Consider the following 11,929-nt stretch of genomic DNA (forward strand, 5'->3'; position numbering starts at 1 on the left):
GGCGCTTGTTGCAGCCAAGGAAAACGGCGCCGTAGCCGCCAGATGGTTGCCGCTTTTAAGGACCAACCCTATGGTGGGAAGGAATGAACCGGGTTAGTTACCGTACTGGTAACTGGGAGTGAGGCAAGCTAAGGGTGATATTAGTAGAAGACACATACCAAGTGCGGCAGGCAGGTAGAAAACCTTGCGGTCGAGGGGATTTAATCTCCTGTATTATCCAGATAGTTATGAGCTCCCGGGGATCAGGATTGCTGGTCTCTATGGCGAGCCTGCTGTGAGAAATTTAAGGAAGGAATAAGGCGTCTAAATTGAGAACCGCTAATTCCTCATGGTGATCAAGACCCCACGGGGTCTTTTCTTACCTCAATTTTTTATGTGTAGGGCTGGAAACAGCAACGGTGTGCTGTCAACGTCAATGGCACGATGGCTTGTAAAGACAAGCTGGATTGCACACGGAGCTCCTAAATAGGGAAGCCAAAATGGCCGCCAATGCCGGGGGAGTCTAAATAAAGGAAGGACTTGTGCATGGTTTTACAAGGATAAGGTGTCGCCATCTTGGAGTGGTGTATAGTCCGTTTAAAAAGATGCAAATGGACATGCAAGGGGCATACTGTGAGATGAGAATTGCGATTCTCCTATTACCATGACTAGAGAATCTGGATTTCATTAAAGACACGGAGGCTCCCATTATGCATACAACTTTTAATGCGTCTCCAAGCAGCCGCATACATAACAATTAAAAGGTTCCATAAAGAACATTCATAACAAATAAAGGGCATGAGCCAACAATAGACTGCCTCTTTTAAATGTGGAAATACAGAGAAGTCCATAAAAGAACAATAAACTCCAAAATATTCGAGAAACTTCAGAGGAATTCATCTTGAGAAAATCCGTAGAAGCCAAAAAAGCGGAAGGATCCAAACATCTTAAATTAAGAAGGATTATCTGAAAAGGAGAAAAGAAAGGGCAAATTTGGCGGAATCCAAACTTAAAACATTACAATGAATACAAATGCAACAATTTAGATGTAAAACATTAGAAAGGTAATACATAGCTGTAAACCTAGAAATATCACATCACATCCCAGGGAGGGATGGGTGGGATAATGTGAGCCTCCGTGTCTTTAATGAAATCCAGATTCTCTAGTCATGGTAATAAGAGAATCGCAATTTCATTACAAGAACGGAGGCTACATTATGCATGTTGGTAGCTTTGTAAAACAACATCAGACATATGTTCTATAGGTTTACAGTAATGACGAGCAAATGTGCTAGCATTTGACCAATCAGCAGCTTTAAGAATATCGTCAAGCTTACCCCCAGACCAGAGGGATTTGCTGGCCATAGCACCCCTAAGGGAGTGAGCCTGAAACTTACGTAAGTCAACACCTGCTAAGCTCATAGCTGTTTTAACCCACCTAGCAATGGAAGTAGAGGAAATAGCTTTATGAGGTCTAACAAAGGAAATAAGTAATTGATTAACATCAGATGGTCGAAGAAGAGACATTCTCCGGTCATACTCCTTTAAACAATCAACAACACAAAGTTTAGGACAGGAGTCAAAGCGTGGGTAGAAAATAGAATCGGACATAGTCTTAGTTCTTCTATGAATTTCAAATTTCACACTAAACATGTTGTAGGACCTAAAGGAAATGTCTAAAGCTTTAAAATCGGAGACTCTTCTACCTGAAATAAGGCAAAGAAGAGGGGCAAGTTTGATAGAAAGGAGTTTCCTGTCAAGGGAAGTGTTATCAGGCCAGCTGGTAAAAAGGTCTAAAATCAAATTAACATCCCAAAGAGAATCATACTTAGGTTTTGGGGGTCTTCTTAGACGGATGCTCTTCATAACTCTACAAATGATAAAATTTTTACCTACCGTTTTACCATTCATAAGAATATGACCAGCGGAAATAGCAGATCTATAGCAATTGATGGTTCTATAGCTAAGACCCGTGTCAAATTGTTCACAGAGAAAATTAACTATGTCGACAATAGGTGCTTCAAGGGAATCCAGGTTCCTTTCCAAGCACCAACGAACCCAAGTTCTCCAGATGTTGTTATATCTGTAGTGGGTGCCTCATGACCATGATTCTGAGAGGAGAGTTGAAGCTGTAGACGAAAGTCCTGAGACCTTGTTTGATCTCCTGACACTCTCCAAACAAGAAGGTTCAAACTCCCTGTTTATATTAGAGGATGAATTTCGCCATCTACGTTTGTTAGGAGATGATTTAGGCAAGGGATTAGGAAGGGAGTGTCGTAAGCCAGTTCCAGAGCTGTTGGGAGCCAAGCTTGAAAGGGCCACAAGGGAGTCACTAGAACAAGGGAGCATTGATTGATTCTCACTTTCTGTAAGACTCTCTGAATCATGGCAAAGGGGGGAAAGGCATAAGCCTTCAGATCCTTCCATGGTTGGAGAAAGGCGTTCACGGCTAGAGCGCCGGGATCAGGCATCCAACTGAAGTATTTTTCCAGTTGAAACGTCAGTCTGCTTGCGAAAAGATCTATTTCCAAGGGTCCCCAAACCATATTCAGACGTTTGAAGATGGAAATGTCGAGTTTCCAATCGCTGTGATCTTTGAGGAATCTCGAGGTCCAGTCTGCAGAGATGTTCGCTTTCCCTGGAAGGTATTCTGCTTTCAGAGCAATTTTGTGTTCCAGGCAGGACATCCAAAGTTTCTTTGCCAGGTTCGAAAGGTCCGCAGACTTGGTGCCACCTAGGCGGTTTATATAGGCCACTGCGGACATGTTGTCCATCTTTAAAATGACCGATCTTCCTTGCAGTGAGTGTTTGAAACTCATCAAAGCATAAAGACCAGCCGTAAGTTCTAAATAATTTATATGTTGAGAAGACTCTTCCAGGGACCAGGTTCCACCGGTATTCTGGTTGAGAACGCAGGCTCCCCAGCCATGCATGCTGGCATCTGATTCCAAAACGAATTTGGGTTTCGCACCGAAAATCGTTTTCCCGTTCCAAGCATCCAGGTTTTCTAGCCACCAGTTCAGTTCTTGCTTGGCATCCAGGTCTAGGGAGATGAGATCCTCGTACCAGAGACCGGACCTTAGGGCTCTCGCTTTCACCCTCTGGAGGGCTCGATAATTCAGAGGGCCAGGGAAAATTGCTTGGATAGAGGAAGAAAGAAGACCGAGGAGTCTTGTGAGTTCTCTGAGGGGAAACTCTTGGAGTTTCAAGACACGACTAATTTCTTTTTTGATTTTTGTAATTTTTTTGGCAGGGAGAAGGAGACACCTGGAAGTATCTACATTGAACCCCAAAAATTCCATCGACCTTGAAGGAGTCAAGACCGATTTTTCCTTGTTGACAATGAAGCCTACGTTTTCTAGGAGATCCAAAACTGTCTTCAGATCTTGAGAGATTTGAGAAAGTTCCTGAGACATAATTAGAATGTCGTCTAGATAGATGATCAGACGAATTCCTCTTTCTCTTAGAAAGGAGGCAATTGGTCTCATGACTTTGATAAAGCACCAAGGGGCTGAAGAAAGACCGAAAGGAAGGGCTTTGAACTGGTACAATTGATCTTTCCAAAGAAATTGGAGAAAAGGTTGATGAATTTCTGCCATAGGAATGGTGAAGTAAGCATCTTTCAGGTCTAGTTTTACTAGCCAATCTCCTTCTAAAAGCAGGTCACTCAAAAGGTGAATCCCTTCCATTTTGAAGTGCCTGTATACTAAAAATTTGTTGAGGTGTTTTAAGTTTATAACAGGTCTCCAACCTTTGTCTTTTTTCTCTACGAGGAAAAGGGTGCTTATGAACCCGAGTTCCTCTAGGGAAACTTCTAAGATCGCACCTTTCTTTAGCATGGAAGAGATCTCTTCCTCTATTATTTTTTGCTGGTCTAAAGGGATTTGGAAATTTTTTGGAAGAGAAGACTGAGTTGGAATCTCTGTGAAGTCTATTTTGAAACCTCTGACTGTGTTCAGGACCCAAGGATCATGAGTAATCTTTCTACAGTTCTGGAAAAAGAACTTGAGTCTCCCTCCCACCTCTGAAGGGAAAGAAAGAGGGGAAGGAGGGGTGATAGTACTCACTTGTTGTGGTGTCGGTGGAGGATTGGCCACGTGATCTATATCCTCTTGAGCGCATGCCGCGTCCTCCGTGAGGAAAGAATTGTGAGTTGTTGAATTGCTGATAGCCTCTTCCGAAACCTCTTGATCTTGAGGAGGGCTGTTGATTAAACCGGCCAGAGAGAGGCCCCTTCTTCCGGCCCTAGCAAAAAGGTTATTATTAAAGACCTTACGCATATTTTGTTGGGCTCTATCCAAGGCCGTAAAAGTAGAGACATATTTGCCGAGAGTTTTAATGAGATCTTCACCAAAAAGTAGGCCTTTAGGATTTTGAGAAGTCTCCTTGTCAGCCATGTCCGAAAGTTTTGGGTTTATTTTAGTCAGAACAACTCTACGTCTTTCAGCATTCAAGCTGGCATTAGCGTTCCCTAGCAGAATTAAAGCTCTCGGACTCCAGCCTCTGATTAAGTCAATATTAAGGGGAGTACCATTGAGATGGCTCTCCTCCGCTGCGTCAATAATTCTAGCCAAAGGACCTAGAATGTCCAGGACACGGTCCTGACAACCCTTAAGGGACCTCTCCATACCTTTGCGAGGATCCCGTCCAAGCTTAAAAAGGAATTTTATCAATTCGGGGTCCAAATTAGGAGTTTGGCAGACTTTTTCATCAATGGAAGGTCTTGAACACTCAGCCCGCAGGAAGCTGCGAGTGTTGGGTTCAAGAGGGAATCTCAACCATTTATCAATAAATTTTGCCACATGTTCGTGAGGCCACCATTCTGAACTCCTTGGATGTTTAAGATTAAGGGGAGAAAACATTTCTTCCCCAAGAGGGTCAAGAATAATATCTTTTGGACCAGAGGATGATTCTGGAGGGTTAAAAAGGTCTTCATCGTAGTCATCATTTAAATCAAGTACATATTCGTCGGGTGTGTCTGAGGAATTATCATCTCTGAGATCATTGTCAAGTATGTGGTCACGAGCACTTGGATATTGTGTGCCGCTAAGGACACCAGGATATCTTGTGCCGCGAGGGGCACCATAATAAGTTGTGCCGCGATGGACACCATGATGAGTTGTGCCGCGAAGGACACCAAGAGGTTTTGAGGTAACAAGGAAAGGCAACTTATCTGCTCAGAGCTGCTTTTAAAAGAGGCAGTCTCTTGTTGGCTCATGCCCTTTATTTGTTAAGAATGTTCTTTATGGAACCTTTTAATTGTGATGTATGCGGCTGCTTGGAGACGCATTAAAAGTTGTATGCATAATGTAGCCTCCGTTCTTAGTCCGTTTAAAAAGATGCAAATGGACATGCAAGGGGCATACTGTAAGATGAGAATCATGCAAAACAAACAATAAAATTGCAATAAGGAATATGCAAAGGCAGTGAATAATTACTAGTATCATTTAGCGTATAGAACTTGAAAAGTAAGGAATATAATTTCGAAAATTTTGAAAAAAATCTCAGCAGTTAGAGTTAATTAATTAATTAATTAATTAAAATTTCCAGAACATTATCATTTTGGTAAAGTCATGCAGTTCAGTACATTTGAATATAAAAACGGATTGGAATTGTGTTACTCCTATCGTTGACTGGAAGCAGAGTTTACAATAGGGAGGCCCAATCCTCATTTCTGTTAAGGCCACTCCTGATCGTGCCATTGACGTTGACAGCACACGGTTGCTGTTTCCAGCCCTCCACATAAAAAATTGAGGTAAGAACAGACCCTGTGGGGTCTTGATCACCATGAGGAATTAGCGGTTCTCAATTTAGACGCCTTATTCCTTCCTCAAATTTCTCACAGCAGGCTCGCCATAGAGACCGCAATACTGATCCCCGGGAGCTCATAACTATCTGGATAATACGGGAGATTAAATCCCCCCGACCGCAAGGTTTTCTACCTGCCTGCCGCACTTGGTATGTGTCTTCTACTAATATCACCCTTAGCTTTCCTCACTCCCAGTTACCAGTACGGTAACTAACCCGGTTCATTCCTTGCCACCATAGGGTTGGTTCTTAAAAGCGGCAACCATCTGGCGGCTACAGCGCCGTTTTCCTTGGCTGCAACAAGCGCCCAAAATTGTTTCGGGTAAGATCCAAAATGGTTCAGCTCACTCCCCTGACCCTCCATGCGCCTTCCTTGGCTCCTACTGAGTCACTCGCATGATGCACTGTAGTATTTCCAATTCCTTATTCTTCGCGCCAACGCTGTATTATCGAAATATCGCTATGATTTGTGGGTGATTGGGGTTAACGGTAGTGGTACCTTTACTCGTCAGCCTCGGGCAATTCCGATATTTATGAACACCCACAAGTCGCTTCGAGCACCCAAACCGCCACCGCGCCAATATGTATGGACCTTAAGCACGAATCTCAATATGCCTTGCACCCAAGCAACAGTATGTTGTTTTAGGTTTCAGTCAAGATACTTTTTAACCACACACGATTCCTTTCGGCTTAAATTCGGCATGACTATTTCACTCAAGTCACTAATTAGTTTGCTGCCATGCTGTTTTCTTAAATGTTTTCTTAAGTGTTCTATTCATTTTCGTAACTGTCGCTCACAGATCACTGTAATTTTCCCTCCCTGTTCTTTACCCCAACAGGCTATTATTACTTTTACCAGGCAAATGTAATTTATTTGGTCCTGATGATGATCCCGAGAATTAATGAGCGATGGGATCGAAACGTCGACACTTGTAAATAGCACCACAGTTTTCCATTGTGCCTAACCTGTGTGGTTTCTATTTCTGGTTAAACTCGCTGCATAATATAATACATGCGAGTGACTACAGCTCAAAGTCTTTGCCTGTATTTATGTTTTGTTTGATTAATCTGTAATGTTCTACACACTCCTTTTCCTATATAGGGTAAAGGTGTGTGCTCTATTATAGAAACCGTTGTTTGAGAATTATCTGACTATATTCCCAAGTATTGTTGAATAAAACTGCTTGTGCGGCTGGACTGTGGATTCATATAGTAACCTATTGTGGCCTATATTGTATTTTCGTTTTTCATTCTTCAGTCTGCTAAGGACCATTGTTCCTCTTAATAGAATTGTTACCCGTGGACCCTAGCCAATTATCGGGTCCCCTTGTCCTTTCTAAATGGTATGTAAATAGCAGCAGAAGTATTTAAAAGCAGAATCAACACGCAGCGCACAGGCGGAGGCTGCACTGACCCTCCCCAGGGAGTCCACACGGATAAGGCTGCAGTGACCCTCTTCAGGGAGTGCACACGGCTGAGGCTGCACTGACCCTCCCCAGGGAGTCCACACGGATGAGGCTGCACTGACCCTCCCCAGGGAGTCCACACGGCTGAGGCTGCACTGACCCTCTTCAGTGAGTCCACACGGATGAGGCTACACTGACCCTCCCCAGGGAGTCCACACGGCTGAGGCTGCACTGACCCTCCCCAGAGAGTTCACACGGATGAGGCTGCACTGACCCTCCCCAGGGAGTCCACACGGATGAGGCTGCAATGACCCTCCTCAGGGAGTGCACACGGCTGAGACTGCACTGACCCTCCCCAGGGAGTCCACACGGCTGAGGCTGCACTGACCCTCTTCAGGGAGTCCACACAGATGAGGCTGCACTGACCCTCCCCAGGGAGTCCACACGGTTGGGGCTGCACTGACCCTCCCCAGAGAGTTCACACGGATGAGGCTGCACTGACCCTCCCCAGGGAGTCCACACGGATGAGGCTGCACTGACCCTCCCCAGGGAGTCCACACGGCTGAGGCTGCACTGACCCTCCCCAGAAAGTCCACCCGGCTGAGGCTGCACTGACCCTCCCCAGGGAGTCCACACGGATGAGGCTGCACTGACCCTCCCCAGGGAGTCCACACGGCTGAGGCTGCACGGACTCTCCCCAGGGAGTCCACACGGCTGAGGCTGCACTGACCCTCTTCAGTGAGTCCACACGGATGAGGCTGCACTGACCCTCCCCAGGGAGTCCACACGGCTGAGGCTGCACTGACCCTCCCCAGGGAGTCCACACGACTGAGGCTGCACTGACCCTCCCCAGGGAGTCCACACGGCTGAGGCTGCACTGACCCTCTTCAGTGAGTCCACACGGCTGAGGCTGCACTGACCCTCTTCAGTGAGTCCACACGGATGAGGCTGCACTGACCCTCCCCAGGGAGTCCACACGGATGAGGCTGCACTGATCCTCCCCAGGGAGTCCACACGGCTGAGGCTGCACTGACCCTCCCCAGGGAGTCCACACGGATGAGGCTGCACTGACCCTCCCCAGGGAGTCCACACGGCTGAGGCTGCACTGACCCTCTTCAGTGAGTCCACACGGCTGAGTCTGCACTGACCCTCCCCAGGGAGTCCACACGGCTGAGACTGCACTGACCCTCTTCAGTGAGTCCACACGGATGAGGCTGCACTGACCCTCCCCAGGGAGTCCACACGGCTGAGGCTGCACTGACCCTCCCCAGGGAGTCCACACGGATGAGGCTGCACTGACCCTCCCCAGGGAGTCCACACGGCTGAGGCTGCACTGACCCTCTTCAGTGAGTCCACACGGCTGAGGCTGCACTGACCCTCTTCAGTGAGTCCACACGGACGAGGCTGCACTGACCCTCCCCAGGGAGTCCACACGGCTGAGGCTGCACTGACCCTCTTCAGTGAGTCCACACGGCTGAGGCTGCACTGACCCTCCCCAGGGAGTCCACACGGCTGAGGCTGCACTGACCCTCTTCAGTGAGTCCACACGGATGAGGCTACACTGACCCTCCCCAGGGAGTCCACACGGCTGAGGCTGCACTGACCCTCCCCAGAGAGTTCACACGGATGAGGCTGCACTGACCCTCCCCAGGGAGTCCACACGGATGAGGCTGCAATGACCCTCCTCAGGGAGTGCACACGGCTGAGACTGCACTGACCCTCCCCAGGGAGTCCACACGGCTGAGGCTGCACTGACCCTCTTCAGGGAGTCCACACAGATGAGGCTGCACTGACCCTCCCCAGGGAGTCCACACGGTTGGGGCTGCACTGACCCTCCCCAGAGAGTTCACACGGATGAGGCTGCACTGACCCTCCCCAGGGAGTCCACACGGATGAGGCTGCACTGACCCTCCCCAGGGAGTCCACACGGCTGAGGCTGCACTGACCCTCTTCAGTGAGTCCACACGGCTGAGGCTGCACTGACCCTCTTCAGTGAGTCCACACGGATGAGGCTGCACTGACCCTCCCCAGGGAGTCCACACGGCTGAGGCTGCACTGACCCTCTTCAGTGAGTCCACACGGCTGAGGCTGCACTGACCCTCCCCAGGGAGTCCACACGGCTGAGGCTGCACTGACCCTCTTCAGTGAGTCCACACGGATGAGGCTACACTGACCCTCCCCAGGGAGTCCACACGGCTGAGGCTGCACTGACCCTCCCCAGAGAGTTCACACGGATGAGGCTGCACTGACCCTCCCCAGGGAGTCCACACGGCTGAGGCTGCACTGACCCTCCCCAGAAAGTCCACCCGGCTGAGGCTGCACTGACCCTCCCCAGGGAGTCCACACGGATGAAACTGCACTGACCCTCCCCAGGGAGTCCACACGGCTGAGGCTGCACGGACTCTCCCCAGGGAGTCCACACGGATGAGGCTGCACTGACCCTCTTCAGTGAGTCCACACGGATGAGGCTGCACTGACCCTCCCCAGGGAGTCCACCCGGCTGAGGCTGCACTGACCCTCCCCAGGGAGTCCACACGGATGAAACTGCACTGACCCTCCCCAGGGAGTCCACACGGCTGAGGCTGCACGGACTCTCCCCAGGGAGTCCACACGGATGAGGCTGCACTGACCCTCTTCAGTGAGTCCACACGGATGAGGCTGCACTGACCCTCCCCAGGGAGTCCACACGGCTGAGGCTGCACTGACCCTCCCCAGGGAGTCCACACGACTGAGGCTGCACTGACCCTCCCCAGGGAGTCCACACGGCTGAGGCTGCACTGACCCTCTTCAGTGAGTCCACACGGCTGAGGCTGCACTGACCCTCTTCAGTGAGTCCACACGGATGAGGCTGCACTGACCCTCCCCAGGGAGTCCACACGGATGAGGCTGCACTGATCCTTCCCAGGGAGTCCTCACGGCTGAGGCTGCACTGACCCTCCCCAGGGAGTCCACACGGATGAGGCTGCACTGACCCTCCCCAGGGAGTCCACACGGCTGAGGCTGCACTGACCCTCTTCAGTGAGTCCACACGGCTGAGGCTGCACTGACCCTCCCCAGGGAGTCCACACGGCTGAGGCTGCACTGACCCTCTTCAGTGAGTCCACACGGATGAGGCTGCACTGACCCTCCCCAGGGAGTCCACACGGCTGAGGCTGCACTGACCCTCCCTAGGGAGTCCACACGGATGAGGCTGCACTGACCCTCCCCAGGGAGTCCACACGGCTGAGGCTGCACTGACCCTCTTCAGTGAGTCCACACGGCTGAGGCTGCACTGACCCTCTTCAGTGAGTCCACACGGATGAGGCTGCACTGACCCTCCCCAGGGAGTCCACACGGCTGAGGCTGCACTGACCCTCTTCAGTGAGTCCACACGGCTGAGGCTGCACTGACCCTCCCCAGGGAGTCCACACGGCTGAGGCTGCACTGACCCTCTTCAGTGAGTCCACACGGATGAGGCTGCACTGACCCTCCCCAGGGAGTCCACACGGCTGAGGCTGCACTGACCCTCCCCAGAGAGTTCACACGGATGAGGCTGCACTGACCCTCCCCAGGGAGTCCACACGGCTGAGGCTGCACTGACCCTCTTCAGTGAGTCCACACGGCTGAGGCTGCACTGACCCTCCCCAGGGAGTCCACACGGCTGAGGCTGCACTGACCCTCTTCAGTGAGTCCACACGGCTGAGGCTGCACTGACCCTCCCCAGGGAGTCCACACGGCTGAGGCTGTACTGACCCTCTTCAGTGAGTCCACACGGATGAGGCTGCACTGACCCTCCCCAGGGAGTCCACACGGCTGAGGCTGCACTGACCCTCTTCAGTGAGTCCACACGGCTGAGGCTGCACTGACCCTCTTCAGTGAGTCCACACGGATGAGGCTGCACTGATCCTTCCCAGGGAGTCCTCACGGCTGAGGCTGCACTGACCCTCCCCAGGGAGTCCACACGGATGAGGCTGCACTGACCCTCCCCAGGGAGTCCACACGGCTGAGGCTGCACTGACCCTCTTCAGTGAGTCCACACGGCTGAGGCTGCACTGACCCTCCCCAGGGAGTCCACACGGCTGAGGCTGCACTGACCCTCTTCAGTGAGTCCACACGGATGAGGCTGCACTGACCCTCCCCAGGGAGTCCACACGGCTGAGGCTGCACTGACCCTCCCTAGGGAGTCCACACGGATGAGGCTGCACTGACCCTCCCCAGGGAGTCCACACGGCTGAGGCTGCACTGACCCTCTTCAGTGAGTCCACACGGCTGAGGCTGCACTGACCCTCTTCAGTGAGTCCACACGGATGAGGCTGCACTGACCCTCCCCAGGGAGTCCACACGGCTGAGGCTGCACTGACCCTCTTCAGTGAGTCCACACGGCTGAGGCTGCACTGACCCTCCCCAGGGAGTCCACACGGCTGAGGCTGCACTGACCCTCTTCAGTGAGTCCACACGGATGAGGCTGCACTGACCCTCCCCAGGGAGTCCACACGGCTGAGGCTGCACTGACCCTCCCCAGAGAGTTCACACGGATGAGGCTGCACTGACCCTCCCCAGGGAGTCCACACGGATGAGGCTGCACCGACCCTCCCCAGGGAGTCCACACGGATGAGGCTGCACTGACCCTCCCCAGGGAGTCCACACGGCTGAGGCTGCACTGACCCTCCCCAGAGAGTCCACACGGATGAGGCTGCACTGACCCTCCCCAGGGAGTCCACACGGCTGAGGCTGCACTGACCCTCTTCAGTGAGTCC

Source organism: Lissotriton vulgaris, chromosome 11 (genome assembly GCF_964263255.1).
Source record: "Lissotriton vulgaris chromosome 11, aLisVul1.2, whole genome shotgun sequence".
Lineage (NCBI taxonomy): Eukaryota > Metazoa > Chordata > Amphibia > Caudata > Salamandridae > Lissotriton > Lissotriton vulgaris.